We start from the raw sequence: 20,801 nt of genomic DNA on the forward strand, positions 1-20,801 counted from the left end.
TAGCTTCACATCTTATTAACAACAAACTCATGGAACTCTTGATATGATATTGTTGTAAAACGAAGTCATTTTCCCGATAGCATATTGCTCATTCTTGATCAAAGTGAAATCTCTCTCTCTCTCTCTCTCTCTCTCTCTCTCTCTCTCTCTCTCTCTCTCTCAGTGACCTTTGAGATTTAGGGCTTTAAAACCTTATTCATTTTGCATCCTTTAATCTTGGTTTTGAGTCAATTTTTTAGATTTGCTAGAATCCTATAGTAAAATCATGGCACTAACAAAAAGAAAAATAGATTATTAATGTTTTTATGTTAATAAAAACTTTAAATTCCACATAGTAGTGTTTCAATATGAATAAAAAAATTATGAAAAATATGCTACGTGATCTCCCTTGCCTAAAGACTCATAGCAAAAAAGAAGATGTCAGGGCCAGATTTAGGTATGTGGATGCCCCTAGGCAATCTATGTGTGGAGGCCCACCCTGCTTGAGGCGAGTGGCGAGCGAAGCAAACCTCACCCCGGATGGGTGCAGGGCGGGGGGGGGGGGGGGGGGGGGGGGCTGTAATCTCCACCGGGAAATCATCATTTTGGTCATCTTAATCACGTGTGCAAAATTACCTCTCCTGACTCTGTACACTGGAGTATAAAAAGATTTTGAAAAGCAATTTCAAATAAATACCATATGTTTTATTGCCATATATCTAAATATGTTAGTTTGCCTTCACTCATCAGGGTTCTTCACACCTGACTATACAAACTGACCATTTTTCGAAGGTGATTAAGAAGCAGGACCAATACTCAGTGCCGCCAATCTTAAAATCAAAACCAAAGTTTCTCCGTAGAATAGAAAAACTATAGCGGTATTTGTATTTACAGACTAGACACTTTACGAGACTTGGCTATTGCAAATTTCGTTATTAATATATCAAAATCAATTTCTCGGAGGATGCCATACTCAATGCTCTTCAAAGCCAGGTGACTGAGTCGATCATGATGCATTGTAGTACGAAGTCTGTTTTGATATACTTCATTATGCTGAATGTACGTTCTCCAGAGCAATTTGTGACCATAAGCATCAAGTACATCCGTAGCATTATCTCAACATTAGGAAAATTATCTGTAACTTTCTTGTCTAGCAGCAATTCTTAAAGGAAATGTTCCTTCTCAAAGCTATCAGTCTTAACATAATCATCCAGAAACTGGGTGAAAAAAGCTGCAAACTGTAGAAGTTCAACACCAAGTGATTGATCCAGATCATCTTTATATTCACAAACTAATTTTACTGTAGCTGCTTCTATTTCAGAATAGCTCAATGATTCCAGTCCAAATAACAAACTGAAAAGGGAACAGGTGTTCTCGTAGGCCTTCAAACGTTGATTAAGGGAACTCAAAAACTAATCAATGACTGGAAGAAAATTATCAACACGAAACTTTTCAGAGTGAGAAAGAGTTGCTTCCTCAGATCGTCCATAATCCAACGGATTCAGGCGCACATTGCGGTGACGAATGCGTGGTGGAGAATATTCATTGGTTCCAGATAAGTTCTGTCCCTTCTCATAAATATGAAAGCACTCTCGATTTTCACGTACAAAACATTCCAAGAACTTCAACACTGCTACTGCTGTATTCAGATACAGTTCTGGGTCTTGCAAAGTGTTACTTGTAGCATCAACTCGGCCAAGAATGTCATGCCAAAAAACAACATAAATGGCAGTCTCTAATTTGAGCATCTTGTCATGGAGTCCATTGGCCTCATATCGTTCTTTGGCCGGCTCATTTTCATCACTTGCTGTTTTGGCAAGAGCTTCACAGATTGGGTGATATCCTTGAATAAGTGATTTTATTCCTTATATATTTACTGAAATCAAAAATTATTTAAGCCTGGGTCCTTTTTTTGAGGCCCCCTAAAATGTGGAGGCCCTCTAAAATGTGGAGGCCCCTGGGCAGGTGCCCTCTTGCCCCCCCCCCCCCCCCCCCTAAATCCGGCCCTGGAAGAAGTTATTTGGTCTTTTTACAGTTAATATCTTAGTCAAGTAATTATATGTTTCAATTTAATCTTTATATACTAGACTTACAAACTGATATTTATATTGAATCTTTATATACTAGACTTACAAACTGATTTTTATATTGAATCTTTATATTCTAAGCTTAAAAATTGAATCATGTTTTCAACTGAATATTTATATTCTAGACTTACAAACAGATTTTTCTTTTGTTGAATCTTTATATTGTAAACTTACTAATGGAATCAGTTTTTTGACTGAAACTTTATATTCTAGACTTACAAACAATTTTTTTTTTCCATATCTCCTCCGATGTAATGGACCTCACTCTCTCTTCGATTTTCAACTTAACCTTTCCATTAGCAAATCAATATAACCATTTCATTCCAACTAATATTCCCCTCTTTAAATGAAGAACAGTTTTATCACGATATTCCTAGTTCATCTCATTCAATCTCACTAATCTCGTGAAAACTCTTTACTACCGAGGAAGTCTCTCCAAACTGTCTCTCTTATCTATTGAATAACATCTTGCCAACTTTACCACAAAGTCCATCGCCGAAGAACAATTTCTCAATTCCCAAGCAGAATTTTGCCTTTTCCCAACATCCTGCAAAGTGTAATTGCCTATTTCGCGTCAGGCTAAAGCCACAAATTCTTTTTCGTGTGACTTTGATTGCCAATAACATTCGAAATCATTCCTGTGGCCAGACTGAACCACACTAAAGGCAAAGTATAGATTTTAACATGAGCTACCACAATTTTCCATTGGGGATATTTTGCCACATTGAGTGGTGTTGTATCTTTTCAATTTCCGTTTGGATATCTGTGCTGATTTATGCTAAGCGTGAATAGATTGTTGGTATATACATTTATAATTCATTAAATAATTTTGAAGGCCTCTATTAACTGTTCCCATAGTCGTCGGATTTGTAGCTCAAACAAGTTCAAACGTTCCATTCCCCGTCTATATCCAAATTGCCTTAGTGTTGGAACAAGTTTAGTGACCCTAGCCTATACTGCTTCCTGTCTATCTATACCCTTCTGAATACTTAAAGCCCAGAATTAGACTCAGTATTCAGGATGGGGTCATATTACTAACGTGCACAGCTGTAGTACTGTGTCTTTGTTTCTGTAAGTGAATTGTCTCTTTACGTAACCTATTAGTTTTTGTGCTTTCTTTTCAGCGCTTATGCTCTGTTTGGCGAACCTTAACTCCTTGGTAATATTACTACAGAGATTGTCTTCCTGGTCAACACTTTCTATTTAATTTCCCACCAATAATTAATCTGATTGTGGGTTATTATAACCTATGTGCATGAGATTACAGTTGAAATGCAATTGCCCTTTTTTGGACCTTTCTCCTAGCTTCATTAGATTCTCTCTCAAGGCTTCTACATCTGAGTTCGCCACACTTAATGCCAAGTTTAGTATCGTCGGCAAATTTGGCTATTTTACTAGAGGGAGAGAGAGAGAGAGAGAGAGAGAGAGAGAGAGAGAGAGAGAGAGAGAGAGAGAGAGAGAGAGAGAGAGAGAGAGAGATCGTCTTACCCGATATAAAGAGCGTCATTATTGGCAGGAATTCTCAGCAAAACCCAATTACCCAACAACAGTAACGGGTGCTCTCTTCGTCTCCTCGGAATAAAAAACGGCTATTTTGTTTTCTTTATTCATGGGGACTTTTAACTCCTTCGTTCTTCTTGAAGTGATGTTCTGTATTTGGGACAAACTTATTTCTCTATTTCTGGTGAAGCTACAAATTGGGATCATTTAGTAATTTAGGTATCTCAATCTCAGAAAATGGCTTTAAAATCACTCACTCACGAGACGGAATCTATTTCGTGTAATGATAAGGGATAATATTTAAATACAGTATCCATCTATTTAAATCATATTATATATATACATATATATATATATATATATATATATATATATATATATATATATATATATATATATATATATATATATATATATATATATGTGTGTGTGTGTGTGTGTGTGTGTGTGTGTTTCTGTTAGTCATGGGTAGATACAATACTTTTAAAAGGATATAATTAAACAAAAAATATTTTATTCCCAAAGAGTGAGCGCGAGGCCACCGTCTTAATTAGGGGAGTTAGCATATTTTGAGGAACCGAGCCTGAGTAAATCCTTGTTAGGATATATGTCACCAGGGAAGGACACGTGCTGCCCTTTTGTTACGTCTTAACATGTGGTCCAGATTGCATCAGAAATTTCATCTAGAAGCTTCCATGGCGTGATCGAAGTGCGCGTTTTTTGAGGAAGCCAATAGAGATGGAGAATGATTAAAAAGAACGCCTTCTATGGAGATGATCACTGCCCACTGTCATTACCTCCGCCCATACATGGGTAAATAAACTTCATGAAGAGATTGTCCACGAGATATAGGACAGGACATAAGACAAGAGGGGAACTATGTCCGAAGCAGATAAGATCCAAGTCCTAGCGAGATAAGAAACATAGAAGACCAGAGGTCTGATGGAGCCAGATTATAACCGTCCCTTCAGACAACAAAAGCCTATCTCCAAAAAATCCTGTTATGGCCAAGAAAAAGAGACAAATTGAAGCAGCCAGCCCTTCCTGCTTGTGACGAGTAGCCAACACTACCAGCAGCCTGCGTTTTTTCTACAGTATCAACAAATTCCTGGGAGAAGACCCCTGATGTCCTTTCTTGATCTCACCCCTTTTGTGACATATTCCAATCCAGTTATCGTGCCAGTTTCATCTGAACTTCAGCCGCCCTCCAGCAACGCTCTCAAGCCAGAAATCGCTGTACCAGTATCATCTCAGCAGCTGCAGAAAACTATTCCTTAAGTATTTCTACCTTCCTGACTGTTCCCCTTTTCTGTTGATGGTTTGATTGATTTCATTTGTCAGTTGAAGTAACCGACGAAGTAACATTAGTTTTCTTTGTAAGTTTGTGAACAAACGTGTGAGTGTGTGTGTGTGTGTGTGTTTTTTTTTTTTTTTTTTTGCGTGTTTCTTTCTATATTAACTTCCCATGTTTTAATGTCGGTAGTTGTTGATGATATTTATTTTACTTATTAAAAGAACCTGTAACGATTTTAAGATCGTAACAATATATATATATATATATATATATATATATATATATATATATATATATATATATATATATATATATATATATATATATATATATATATACATGCACACACATATATATGTATATGTGTGTGATTGTGTGTATATATATACATTCTTAAAAAGTTCAAGGGAAATAGAGTTAGCTTAAATTGTCAAAGAAGAGTTATAGCTGTATGAGAGCCCTGCCTAAGGACCGTGTAATCCGAACCTCATTGAAGATTTCCAAGATAAATGTTTGATTGAGAGAGAAGGAATGGCAATTTGCATATATGGAGGATCTGAGTAAAAATGCAAAATGCAATATATTAGACGGGGAAGATTAGGATGAAGGATTCTAGAGGAGAGGTGGGAGTGAAATGTTGTCAGATTAAAATCTATACTAAATCAAATCATATTCCTAAAACGTTCAGCATAATCCTTTTGGGAATATAAACTTCATCTACAGTAATAACTCTCTCTCAATTGGGAACATTCAACTGATTAACATCTGATACGATACAAAAGATAATGTTCACCAAACATTGAGGTCAGTGTGTGTATATCCAACAGACGTGACGATCACGTTTTGAATATTAACAAGAATGCATATTGATGATTTTTTTTTCCCCAGAGGTAACTATACAAATTACTTCAATTCTTTGTGTTGCATTCAATAATGGGAATATTTGCCTTGCTTCACTTTTCTTGTGGAATTTACAAAACTACATAACGTGCAATGTCATAGAAATTTATTCTCATATCCCTAATCTATCATATAACTTTTTTAACATCGTCTGCAGTGTTCGGTATTTTCCGTCGTCTCCATAAACTGGAGACATTATTAGAAAATTACTTCTCTTAACCCTTTCAAAGACATTTTTGGCGCAATTCCACTAACAGGATCACACAGAAAAAGCTATATATCTGAGCAGATGAGGGCAAAGGGGAAGAGACCACCCTTGTTCAGATCTTCAGTAAAGAGATTAAAATGGATGGAAATGAAGTCTTTTAGAAGATCCTGAATATCCCTCGTTTACAATATATTTTTCGGGACTCTTCTCTCGCACCAAGGGAGAAACATCTCATTATCTTTAATGTCAGCCATTTTACATATGGAAAAAAAAGTTCCTTTTGATATATCATAAGATTGAGATTATTAAGCGATAGTTATACGTTATCAACACTGAAATGATAACGATACAGGTTTTATTTAAGCTTCGTCAGTCTATAATTCGCACAGCGCATCTAGAAAAGCTTAGGACATATTTAGAGGCATTCCTGTGGATGTATTTTATTATGAATTCCCTGAAACATGAAAAGGAAGTTTATATCATCCTGGTAATTTGGAAATTTAGGTGGCATCTGATTGAGTGATTCAATTTATTCCTATGATTTTCTTCATTGAACCTTTTCAAAATACTTTAATATGTAGTTTTATAGCTTCTGAAAGGGAGGATTTAGATTTCAATGAAAGCGGTCAGCTCCAGAGAAAAGTATACTTGCAACCTAAAAATCAGAATTTCTAAAGAGTAGTTTTCAACACCATTGAATTCCCATCAAGTTTGCTTACCAAAACTAAAAGCCTCAGAGGGAAATTGATTTGCTGAAAACGATAAGTTTCTGATATGAAAATTTTAATTAATTCAACTGAGTTTTAGTTGGTGAGCTAATTCGTTTTATTGCCTCCGAGACAAATGTAGAATGAGGCAAATGGTTCTGATGTTTGTTAAACGTAAAAGGATAGGGAAGTTCTCTCTCTCTCTCTCTCTCTCTCTCTCTCTCTCTCTCTCTCTCTCTCTCCTCTCTCTCTCTCTCTCTCTCTCATTTGAAATATTAATTTGGAACCGCACATGTCTCCCATGCAAGAAAATCCATATTTTTCAAAATTCCTTTCTGATAGTTAAAGCTTTGAGTTTCGGGTTACGGTTGGCCGTCTTAATTGATTATAATTTCATTGAAACTATTAAATAACCTCGAGGAATAATTTATAAATTGGAGGTAATGAAAGATATGATTAATGGTTCTTGGTTATCAACGGAATAATAGCAAACATAAAAAATCCAAAGCAATTATAGTCTCAATTAAGGTAACTCTAATGAAGAAACAATGTTTAATTACATTTCTATGTTTGGGAAAAATGGGACACTTCATTTCTATTTCTAATTACCTCATATTTTTGTGATATAATATGTGTTTTAATATTTATTTTTACGTTAGTATATAAAATAAAACCTAGTTGACTTGAAACAGAAAAATATTCTGTTCATTTTTTAACAAAATTATTCTCAGCATGTAAATCATCTAATTTTCTTTCTTGAGTAAAAGATAAAATGAAATAAATGATCATCAGTACTATTTGTACACCAGAAACATCATGTTTATTTATTTTCAATTTAAATTTCGTAAAATATTAGGTAATAGGAAATAACATTTAGTTATTACTTATTGGTTTATTGTTTAATTCAGTGATTGATATCGCCAGATCGGGCAAAGGATTGGTCTGGATGGACGTCATGAATCCTGTGTTAGTTATTATTAATCTAAATCCCTTGTGAGCTATTTCTGTTGAAAAATTCCTTTTTAGTTTTTCATTAAAAATAATTTCTTTATCAGTATACAATTCACATTAAGAAAAAGAATATCAGTCCCATTGCCTAACAAGCAAATCTGTTCATTCTTCATAAGGGTAAGGGAATCACAGACATAAATACACTAACAAACAACATATAACAAACGTAAACGCACACACAACTAATTTAGGTCAATAAAACAAAGGAGTGCCTAGAATAATGTAGTCCCAATATTATAAAGTATATTTTCACTTAACCATTACCTTAAATTAGAAAAGCGAAACTAAAAGTAGATTTGTTTGACAGAATAATAAGAATGTTACTAACGAATAAACTGAGCCCAGATGATTCTTTATTTAATCTTCTATAGCCAGAGCATTTTCATGCAACCCCCTCTATGGGTATAATAGAGGCATCTTAAACTTGCGACGGCAAGCTTAATCAGATTTTTCTATTATCAGTGTGAGGAGAGAGATAGATACAAATAGCAATAGCAATATATTGTATGAGCGCATATGAAAAAAGTGCGGTACTTATGTTATACAAACCCAGTCCTCTGAGCTCTTAGGTCACCGCTCCTTTATGTGATCACATTTACTGTATAATACCAAGTTGTAAATATGATCTAAGAATGTTTAAAAATCTAAAGTGTGTTATCATATCTTAATCAGAATCACATCTAACCTTCTTACTTTCATCAACATCTTTTACTTTTCTTCTTAAAAGTTTCTTATTTCATAAAACCATATTTTTAGAGATAACTGTCCAATATATGTATAAGAATTCAAAGTTCACTGACAAAACGATTCTATCTGTTGTTTCAGTTTAGATATAAGATGTAGAACTAAAGTTCATCACTTTCTCATAAAGCATTTAATCATTTTTTCCCGGCATCATCTTGAAATATTCCAGTGGATGAAGTCTGTCTTGCCTAGATAAAAATAGAAAAACACGGAAGTCACTGGACAGACGATTAATGTAAATAAAAGCCAGTTCTTTAAAAAATATTTCATTCTCTCTCTCTCTCTCTCTCTCTCTCTCTCTCTCTCTCTCTCTCTCTCTCTCTCTCTCTCTCTCTCTCTCAAGACAAGAGAGTGAAATGTTTATCTGTCCATTCAGACAATTTTATTTTTTTCTTGAGTTGTCACACGACGAACGCTGTCACTCCTCAAGAGAATCTTAAGGGCTTTCAACGGCTCTCCTCCTAATCAGCCTGACGTCTTGACACCTTGAACAAAGGTTGCATTTATGAACTGTATATCTATAAATTTTACCTTTATATTTATTCAAAAGGTTTTAAATGCACTGATATCATGTAATATAGAATAAAATTAAAGTCCGCATACGTAAACTTAAAACAATTTGAACCAAAGAACCTTATATGCATCTCGAATCTTGTAACTTATGAGGTTTCATGATTCACTTCATAGAATATTTTAGATGAGATATTACTAGGACTCACAGAGTTAACTGTTACTCAAAATTTCCTTTCACTGGAATGATAAACGTACAGCAATTGACACACGGAAACATATATATATATATATATATATATATATATATATATATATATATATATATATATATATATATATATATATATATATATATATATATACATATATATATATATATATATATATATATATATATATATATATGTATATATATATATATATATATATTATATATATATATATATATATATATATATATATATATATATATATATATATATATATATATATGCAAACACACACACACACACACACACACACATATATATATATATATATATATATATATATATATATATATATATATATATATATGCAAACACACACACACACACACACACACACACACACACATATATATATATATATATATATATATATATATATATATACATATATATATATATATATATATATATATATATATATATATATATATATATATATATATATATGCATAGGTAAACGTATATGTATGCATTTATGTAGTAATGGCCATTAAAAAAAGTGAGAAGTTTTCACAAAAACAATAAAGCTTACATACAATAACGCTTTTTACTTAATATACAACAACATCCACAGACATACTTCATCATAATATGATGAATAAAATATGTGTGTGCGTACGTGTGTGTGTGCACGTTTGTGTTGATGAAAATCACCATATCATGCTAAAATATGTATAAATTTCTACCTAATTCTGGTATCGAACCATAGACTCTTTGAATGAAAGGCAAGGTCGCTACCAACCATGCCTCCAAAAGTCGGAACCTAAGTGCTAACTGTATTTCAGGATTTACTTGGTGAGACATTAGTCTCATCCTAGCGAGTTTTTGATCGGTGGTGTCGCTCCAACCCACTCAACCTGCCCTCCGCCCCCGCTCCCTCCTTTATTAATTTTTCATAACACCGATCCAAGTGGTCTTCTGACAGTAATGAGTCGTGACTTTTCTGTTCCTCTTCTGGTCTGCAACAGTTTCATCACATGTAGGCTACTCAGGCTATACTAGTTTGTTCCAAGTTTTTCTTAGTCATTAATAGCTAGTGGGGTTTTGTCCCTTAGCTTACTCTATATAGTCCAGAGCTGTGCATATGCTATATTATAGTCTTAATCTCAAATGATCTGGTATCCAGTTTTTCATGAAAAAAGATCCCTGATTTTTTTTTTCATTACACATGAAATAAAAACATAAAACGAAAAAAATTTTAAGATAATAAAAGAAAAGACTGGAATTTAAAAAAATCACCTAAAGTCTTAATCTTCATTTTGAGATAACGACGTAAGTAAAAATGTTGTTTATGTGATGGAAAATAAATATATCGTTGATAAAGTAAAGCTCTATAAATGTAATGATGAACAAAGATAATGATGCATCTATTATACCCATAGTGGGGGGCTGCAGGAAAATGATCTGGCTATAGAAGATTAAATAAAGAATCCACTGGGCTTAGTTTATTCGTTAGTAACATTCTTATTACTCTGTCAAACAAATCTACTTTTAGTTTCGCTTTTCTGATTTAAGGTGATGGTTAAGTGAAAATATACTTTATAATATTGGGACTTCATTATTCGTAGCACTCCTTTGCTTTATTGACCTATATTAGTTGTGTATGCGTTTACGTTTGTTATATGTTGTTTGTTAGTGTATTTATGTCTGTGATTCTCTTACCCTTATGAAGAATGAACAGATTTGCTTGTTAGGCAATGGGACTGATATTCTTTTTCTTAATGTGAATTGTATACTTATAAAAAAATTATTTTAAATGAAAAACTAAAGACGAATGTTTTAACAGAAATCGCTAACATGAGATTTAGATTAATAATAACTAACGCTGGATTCATGATGTCCATCCAGACCAATCCTTTCCCCGATCTAGCGATACCAATCCTTGAATTAAACAATAAACCATTAAATAATATATAAATATTATTTCATATTACCTAATATTTCATGAGATTTAAAATGGAAAATAGATAAACATGATGTTCCTGGTGTACAAGTCGTACTGATGATCCTATATTTCATTTTGTCTTTTACTCTAGAAAAGAAATGAGATTGTTTATATGCAGTAAATAATTTTGTGAAATTTCGAACAGATTATTTATCTTTTATGAATCAACTAGGTTTTATTTTACATATATTAAAACACATATCTTATCAAAAAACTCTGTGGCAATTACAAATAGAAAGGAAGTTTCCCATTTTCCCTTATATAGAAATGTAATTAAACATTGTTTCTCCAACAATAGAGTTACCTTGATTGAGGCTATAATTGCTTAGGATTTATTATGCTTCCTACGATTCCGTTGATAACCAAGAACCATTAATCATATCTCTTATCACCTCCTATTTATAGAATATTCCTCTAGGGGATTTAATAGGTTTAATGAAAATAAAATTAATTAAGACGGCCAACCTTAAAAACACCAGAAACTCTCAAAGCTTGAACTATCGGAAAGGAACTTTGAAAAATATGGATTTTCTTACGTGGGAGACATATGCGGTTTCAAAATAATATTTCAAATGAGAGAGAGAGAGAGAGAGAGAGAGAGAGAGAGAGAGAGAGAGAGAGAGAGAGAGAGAGAGAGAGAGAGAGAGAGAGAGAGAGAGAGAGATATCATTCATTTGAACTTCACTATCATTTTACGTTTAACGAACGTCAGAACCATTTACCTCATTTTACCTTTTATCTCTCGGGGGCAATAAAACGAATTACCTCACCAACTAAAGCTCAGTTGAATTAATGCAAACCTTCATATTAGAAACTTATCGTTTTCAGCAAATCGATTTCCCTTTGAGGCTTTTATTTTTGGGTAACAAACTCGATCCGAAATCATTTAGGAGTAAACTACTCTTTAGAAATTCTGATTTTTAGGTTGCAAGTATACTTTTTTTCTGGAGCTGACCTCTTTCATTGAAATGTAAATCATCCCTTTCAGAAGCGATAAAAGTACATACTAAAATATTTTAAAAAGGTTCAATATATAAAAAAAAAAACATAGAAATAACTTGAATCACTCAAATTACCAGAATGATATAAACTACATTTTCATGTTTCAGGGAATTCATAATAAAATACATCCACATGATGCCTCTAAATATATCCCAAGCTTTTCTAGTTTCAAGTTTTAAATAAAACCTGTATCGTTATCATTACAGAGTGTGTGGGGGGCAGGGGCGACAACGTATAACTATCGCTTCATTTTCCAAATGCAAAATGGCTGACATTAAAGATAATGAGATGTTTTTTCTTGGGTGCGGGAAAAGAATCCCGAGAAATCTATTGCAAACGAGAGATATTCAGGACCTTCTAAATTACTTCATTTCCATCCATTCATAATCTCTTTACTGAAGATCTGAACGAGGGTGGCCTCTTCCCCTTTACCCTCATTTGCTCAGATATATAGCTTTTTCTATGTAATCCTGTTATTGGAATTGTGCCAAAGATGTCTTAAAAGGGGGTAAAAGAAGTAATTTTCTGATAATGTTTCCCGTTTAGGGAGACGACGTAAAATACCGAACACATACTGCAGACGATGTTAAAAAAAGAGTTATATGATAGATTAGGGATATGAAAATCAGTTTTTATGACATTGCACGATATGTATTTTCGTAAATTCCACAAGAAAAGCGAAGAAAGGAAAATATTCCCATTATTGAATGCAACACAATTAATTGAAGTAATTCGTATAGTTACCTGTGATTACAAAAAAAAAAAAAATCATCAATATCCATTCGTGCCAATATTTAAAACGTGATCGCCACTTCTGTTGGATATACACAAACTGACCTCGATGCTTGGTAAACATTATCTTTTGTACAGTACCAGATGTTAACTTAACAGCTACGTTGGCAATTTCGTGACCACTGGAGTGACTAATCCACACTACTTTTTCACCCATCCATTCACCCTACCATTTTTACAATGCCACCCACCAAACTTGACTCCTCGACGCACACCGCCTTGACAAAATTTCCGCCCTTCACGTTCATCTGGTCCCAGCATGCCAAAGTTCAGTTTTGCATCTAGGGCATTCGTCATTTAAACATCAAAGCAGACTATGGCCTTGCAGCGATCCCGAGGTCACTTTCCTAGAAATCTTCGATTGGCTTTGCAACCAATGGGTCACCCAAGTAGACTATGATGCTCTCAAATAATATATCCTGGAGCAGTGCTCAACATTACCAGCCGCCTGTATAGCCACGGATTTTTAGTTCTCACAGCAGCCGTTGGAGTACCAATCAGTTTCGCTAAATCTCAGCGAAATTACTAGCATCGCTCGCTTGCAACCTGCCACAGATGGCTCTCCTCGGGAAGTCAACCTACTTTGTGCCCTTGGGGTGCGACGCCTACCCGAACCCGAACCTCTACGCACCATCATTCGCTATGTCGATACCTTGGTCATGAAGGACCTGATGACCATTATTGAGACCCTTATGGATAACCTCTTCATCACCTTCAAGACCTCCTTCTACACATGCAATCCTGACGAAGAGAGCAACTACTCAACAGTAACTGAAGCTGACATGAATTGCCTACAACTCACATATTCCAACCCTTGCTCTCTCCCCAATCAACGAGCTCTCCAGCCACTTACCATCTCCCACCAGCCGCAGTTCTGTTACTACCCTTCCAGATTCGGGGCTGTAGCTAAGAAACTTGCAGTGGATTGTAAGTGGCCAAAAAATGTGTAAGTAGTCCATTGTTTTCGTTTTACATGATGCAGGTACGGATGTGCTGTTTTTGGTAGAGACTGGTACTTGCTGTTCCCTCCAACCAGGACACTACAGAGTCATTCTAAGCCTGATGATGTCTGATTGGTGGGTGCCAACGGATCTGAGATCCCCACCCACGGGTACAAGACACTCACACTATTATTATGATTGCCATATGCCATTGGAAATTCCCCGTTGCCAACTTAATATCGCCAGTACTTGGCGTTGATTTTCTCACCCAATTCCACCTCCTGGTTGATGTAGGGTATTGAAAATTATTCCTCAAAAATGTACTATTCAACACCTCACCAACCAGCCCTCTCCGACCTTGCACTCCATATCAGTGCACTTACAGGGCTTACATCCACTTCCTCACGTCATACGCATATGTCATATATCCTGAACTTCGCCAAACACCCACAGTTGCAGCCAAGCACAGTATTTATCACCATATCAAGACGATCGGGCGCCCAGTGTTTTCCAGACGGAGGCGTTTGGCCTCAGATCATTAGGTAGCCGCTAAATGAACGTTCCCTGGAATGGAAAAATTGGCATTTGCCAAAAGGCCTAAAGCCTACAGTCGTCCCCCTTACATACCGTTCTGGAGAAGGATGGCTCCTTGTGCCCATGTGGAGATTACAAGCGTCTTAACACACAGACAGAAACAGATCATTACCCCCTCCCCAACATTGCCGACATTACCTCCTACTTGCATAAAGCAAAGGTGTTTACCACTCTCAATATTTTGAAAGGTTATTAAAAGGTGCCCATGAACCGAGAAGACATCCCCAAGAAGGCACTGACCATTCTATTTAGTAGTTACACATTCAATAACTCCCATCTTGCCCTTGGTAATGTAAGGACCACTTTTTAATGACTCATGGACGGCATCTCAGGAGACCTCCCCTTGTGCTATGTTATATGGAGGACATACTTATATTCCCTTACTTAAAAGAGGAACACCTCCGTAACCTATGTATTGTTCTCAAACGCCTACAACAGAATGGCTTTGTATTCCAGTACAACATATGTAACTTTGACGCCAAAAAAATACCATTATTACGGTACCGTATCACCCCTAAAGGCATCTGCCCCCTCACTAAGAAGATACCAAGTGTTCAGAACTTCCCCATTCCCTTGACCACCGGAGCACTGCAAGAATTTTTGGGCATGAAAAACTATTATAATCTGTTCCTGACAGCCATTGCCATCACTCTTGCCCTCCTCAACGCCTCCCTCAAGGGAAAGCAGCCTTTTACAACGCAAAGAATGCCCTATCAACTGCTGCTCCTCTCACTTTTTCCATGACGCATGTCTCTCTCCTTCTCTCCCACGATGCCAGCGACGTTGCTATTGGCAGAGTTCTCACATAAGTGATCAATGGCTTGATTTTCTCCTTTGGCCTCTCACATCCCTCTGGCCGATCTACTGCACAGCTACTCAAGATGAAGTCACTTAGTACCGCATCACTGAGGATGCTAAGGATTGTGTCTGTACGAATACTTTATGCTAAAACTTTGAAAGTACCTTAACACGCGGATTCAGGAGCAGGCACCTTTCCACAACCTCAGCATTGTTTTGACCCCATTCAAGTCGATGTAGTAGGTCCCTTACCCACATCACAAGGTCACTATTAACTGTTTACTCTTATTGGACACTCCTCTCATTGTCTTGAAGGCATTTGCATGCAAACTGCATTTGCATGCAAACTGCAATGTCCGCCTCATATAAATCTTCCTTACTCTCACGAGGATGGTGAGATTTGGTAACCATAGGCATATTACTTCTGACAGGGGAATCACTTTCACCTCTTAATTTTGGACATCATTAGCGAATCTCCTAAGCATAACCCAACATCACACCTGCCTACAACCCTGCAGCCGATGGAATGGTTGATAATTTTCATTGCACTTGCAAAACAGTTTTGTTGTCCCAGTGCATTGACTCCAATTGGTTTACTCAGCATTTCTGGTGCCTCCTTGGATTAAGGACCATTCCTATGGACGCTCTGGATGTCTCGGCAGCTGAAAGGGTGTATGGCAACCAGTTGGTAGTCTCTTCCGAGTTTCTTCCGTCTGCAACCTACTCCGACAATTTTGAGCGCCTATGTCACTCTGTGGGAAAATTTACTCCAAGCCGTCAGACTTGCAAGCTCCCAGAGAAGCAACACATACAGAAAGATTTACACGACCAACACATCTCATGTCTTTCTGCATGAGGATACAAGCAAGTAAACGGTGACGGCTCCACATAAGAGCCCTTTCCCCATGATCCATCGCACATTGAAGGCTTTTTTAATTAACATTCGTGACAAATAAAACTGGGTCTCCATTGATCACCTAAAACTTGTGTATCTCTAGCAAAATGACTCGCCTGCTGTTTGCCTCTCTAAAGCTAGGAGCCCTATTTCACATGTATGTCTTTTAAGGGGGGAGTCATGTACCATATGTTTTTCATACACGCTCATACAATATAAAGCTATTGCTTTTTTTTTGTCTCTCGTTCTTTCCACATTATCAATGTCACAACATTATTAAGATTTCCATTTCCTGTTTTAGATTGTTTGAGTTTTGTGACATTCTTCCTCTCAACTTCTGGTATATAAGCTCATTATCTGTTGAATAAATTTTACTTGTATACACCTCACCTCTATGTTAGAAACCTAACAGTTGGGGTGCCACCGATACAAAGTTAGGTCAAAAGTATTTTATTTTATGATATAAGATCCTTACGTATTGTTTTACTAGGTAATCATTTCTCAACTTCATGCACAGTGAAATAACACAATAAAACATGTGACATATTTGCTGTTGGACACAAGAATGCCAGGAAGTGTACCCTGCCACATTCTTGCTGCATGAAAAGTAACCGAACAAATAAGTGCAGGCAGAGAATGATATCAGTGGTCGGCAAGCTACACGCACGAACTCTCCATACAGATATGGTGAGACTGGGTGTCCTTCCTCAGAGCATGTGTGCATTGGATTCCTGTGTCCAACTGTACCTATGCTTGTAAAGGCAGAATATTATCTATGAATGATCTGCATCAAAGATGGAAACCTGATTCCGACACTGGATTCAGTTCCTCAAGATTAATTATTGGAGAATAATAAATTCCTGTGCCCAACTGTGCCTATGCTTGTAAAGGCAGAATATTTTCTGTGAATGATCTGCATAAAAGATGGAAACCTTATTCCGACACTGGATTCAGTTCCTCCAGATGAATCATTGGAGAATATTGAATTCCTGTGTCAAACTGTAACTCTGCTTGTAAATGCAGAATATTATATGTGAATGATCTGCATAAAATATGGAAACCTGATTCCGACACTGGATTCAGTTCCTCCAGATTAATCATTGGAGAATATTCAATTACTGTGTCCAACTGTACCTATGCTTATAAAGGCAGAATATTATCTGTGAATGGTCTGCATGAAAGATGAAAACCTGATTCCGACATTGGATTCAGTTCCTCCAGTTTAATCATGTGAGAATATTTAATTCCTGTGTCCAACTGTACCTATGCTTGTAAAGGCAGAATAATATCTGTGAATGATCTGCATGAAAGATGGAAACCTGATTCCTACACTGGATTCAGTTCCTCCAGATTAATCATTGGAGAATATTAAATTCCTGTGTCCAACTGTATCTATGCTTGTAGAGGCAGAACATTATCTGTGAATGATCTGCATGAAAGATGAAAACCTGATTCCGACACTGAATTCAGTTCCTCCAGATTAATCATTGAAGAATATTATATTCCTGTGTCCAACTGTACCTATGTTTATAAAGGCAGAATATTATCTGTGAATGATCTGCATGAAAGATGGAAACCTGATTCCAACACTGGATTCAGTTCCTCCAGATTAATCATTGGAGAATATTAAATTCCTGTGTGCAACTGTACTTATGCTTGTGAAGGCAGAATATTATCTGTGAATGATCTGCATGAAAGATGGAAACCTGATTCTGAAACTGGATTCAGTTCCTCCAGATTAATCATTGGAAAATATTTAATTCCTGTGTCCAACTGTACCTATGCTTATAAAGGCAGAATATTATTTGTGAATGGTCTGCATGAAAGATGGAAACCTGATTCCAACACTGGATTCAGTTCCTCCAGATTAATCATTGAAGAATATCTAATTCCTGTGTCCAACTGTACCTATGGTTATAAAGGCAGAATATTATCTGTGAATAATCTGCATGAAAGATGGAAACCTGATTCCAACACTGGATTCAGTTCCTCCAGATTAATCATTGGAGAATATTAAATTCCTGTGTGCAACTGTACCTATGCTCGTGAAGGCAAAATATTACCTGTGAATGATCTGCATGAAAGATGGAAACCTGATTCCGACACTGAATTCAGTTCCTCCAGATTAACCATTGGAAAATATTTAATTCCTGTGTCCAACTGCACCTATGCTTATAAAGGCAGAATATTATATGTGAATGATCTGCATGAAAGATGGAAACCTGATTCCGACGCTGGATTCAGTTCCCCCAGATTAATCATTGGAAAATATTGAATTCCTGTGTCCAACTGTACCTTTGCTTGTATAGGGAGAATATTTTTTTTGAATGATCTGCACGAAAGATTGAAACCTGATTCCGACACTGGATATAGTTCTTCCAGATTAATCATCGGAGAATGTTTAATTTTTTGTGTCCAACTGTACCTATGCTTGTAAAAAAGAATATTATCTGTGAATGATATGCATAAAAGACGGAAACCTGACACAGACACTGGATTCGGTTCCCCTAGATTAATCATTGGAAAATATTGAATTCCTGTGTCCAACTGTACCTATGCTTGTAAAGGGAGAATATTATTAGTCAATGATCTGCATGAAAGATGGAAACCTGATTTCGACACTGGATCCAGTTCCTCCAGATTAATCATTGGAGAATATTGAATTCCTGTGTCCATATGTACATATGCTTGTAAAGGCAGAATATTATCTGTGAATGATCTGCATAAAAGACGGAAACCTGACACAGACACTGGATTCGGTTCCCCCAGATTAATCATTGGAGAGTAATGAATCTCAGTGTCATGGAAATGTCTAAAAATGACCTGGATGATAAGTTCATCGTGAAGCTCTTTGTCATTGTAACGAGTGTCGAGAGGTTTCAATTGTGTCAATGGTGTCATTCCTTCTTTCATTTATTCAATAGAGAGTAATCAATGACAAAATTTCCCTTACATTGTGTTTAGCCGGAAGTTGCATTGATTTCTTCATCTTTCTATTTATTTTTGTGTTTATACGTGACAAAACATAACATGGTTCAGCTTCTTTTCTTGGTTGTATATATTTGGCCTTTATCTATATTATTATCGTTTTTTTTTACTAGCTAGATACAACCCTCATTTGAAAAACAAAATTCTACAATCCCAGGGGATTCAAAAGAAATAATTAGATAATAAGATAATTATATAATTAAATCTCAATATAATAAATAGGTTAATCATTAAGTAAATAAATGATAAATAATTGCATAATAAGATAAATAAATTAAATTAGTAAATATTTAAGCAATAAATAATTAAATAATTAAAGCTGTTCATAAAAATAAGCAAATAAAATACCAAACAGTATAATAAATATATCAATAGATGAATAAGTCTATGTGGTAAACATTTCTGCTTTCGTACGTGTGAAACACAGCAGCATACCAAATACACAAACGAAAGCTTCTCGTTGGAAATTGTATTTTGCTTGCATAAAGGCTGAAAGCAGACAAGCATAAACAGAGGAGAAGAGAATCTGTTACAAAACCTTTGCTCTCAAGCAATTAGGAAAGTTTAGGACCGTATGGTCTTCTCGAGGACTTATTATTATTATTATTATTATTATTATTATTATTATTATTATTATTATTATTATTATTATTATTTGCGAGGGAAGCAAGTAAGGAAATAGAAAATAAGCCCAATGAAAAATAATCATAAAATATTTAAAGATCAGTAACAAGATTAAAATGGATTAGCCATATATAAGCTATAGAACTATACTTATGGCAACATGTTCAACAAAAGAGAATTTACAGATTCCACTGACAGATTAGGAGGACTATTCCAGAGTCTGATCGCAGCTGGAATAAAACTTCTAGAATACTGTGTAGTATTGCGTCATGGGATGGAGGAGAATGTTAGAAATAATTGCATACCTAGTATTACGAGCATGAAGCTGTGAATGCAGTTGATTGTAAAAATTAGGAAAAAATCTTATGTACCATGCATAAAGAACTAACTGAACGACAGTTCAAAAATTGATATCCAGATCAATAATAAGAACATTAATAAACCGCAAGTTTCAATTCAAGCATATAAAGATGGGAGTCAGCAGCTTTGAGACCAGAGATGAGAACAATATTCAAAACAGGGTAGAATGAAAGTATTAAGATATTCCTTCAGAATGGATTGATCTCCGAAAATCTTAAAAGACTTTCTCAATGAGCTAAGTTTTAATGCAATTCAAGAGAAAATAGGCAGAATGTGTTTCTCAAAAGTGAATTTCCATTTAAGAATGACACCTAGAATTTTAAATGAATTTTATATAGTTAAAGGGACATTGGCAATGAAAGGCTCTGGATATTGAGGAGCCTCAATTATACAAACGGTCATCTCCAAAAAACGAATAACTTCCAAAACTTTATTTATATCGACACAAAACTTCAGCTACATTAGGTCAAGCCTGTGTAGCAGACATCTCCAAAGTTTCAATTCTGTACAAAATGTGCTCCAAATGAGCTCCCCGGCGCTGCAGGCTCATTTGGATCCGGCGGGTAAAGTTCTCGATGACCCTCCCGCATCCCTCCTTTGGGATCACTCTTATTGCTGCTGTGATTGCTGCCTTTAGGTCAGGGATAGTC

General features: G+C 35.7%; 1 pseudogene; it reads right to left on the reverse strand.

The window, feature by feature from the left end:
- Positions 1-867: 867 nt before the first annotated feature.
- On the reverse strand, positions 868-1,727 carry LOC137648444 (uncharacterized; annotated as a pseudogene).
- Positions 1,728-20,801: the final 19,074 nt, after the last annotated feature.

Source organism: Palaemon carinicauda, chromosome 10 (genome assembly GCF_036898095.1).
Source record: "Palaemon carinicauda isolate YSFRI2023 chromosome 10, ASM3689809v2, whole genome shotgun sequence".
NCBI lineage: Eukaryota > Metazoa > Arthropoda > Malacostraca > Decapoda > Palaemonidae > Palaemon > Palaemon carinicauda.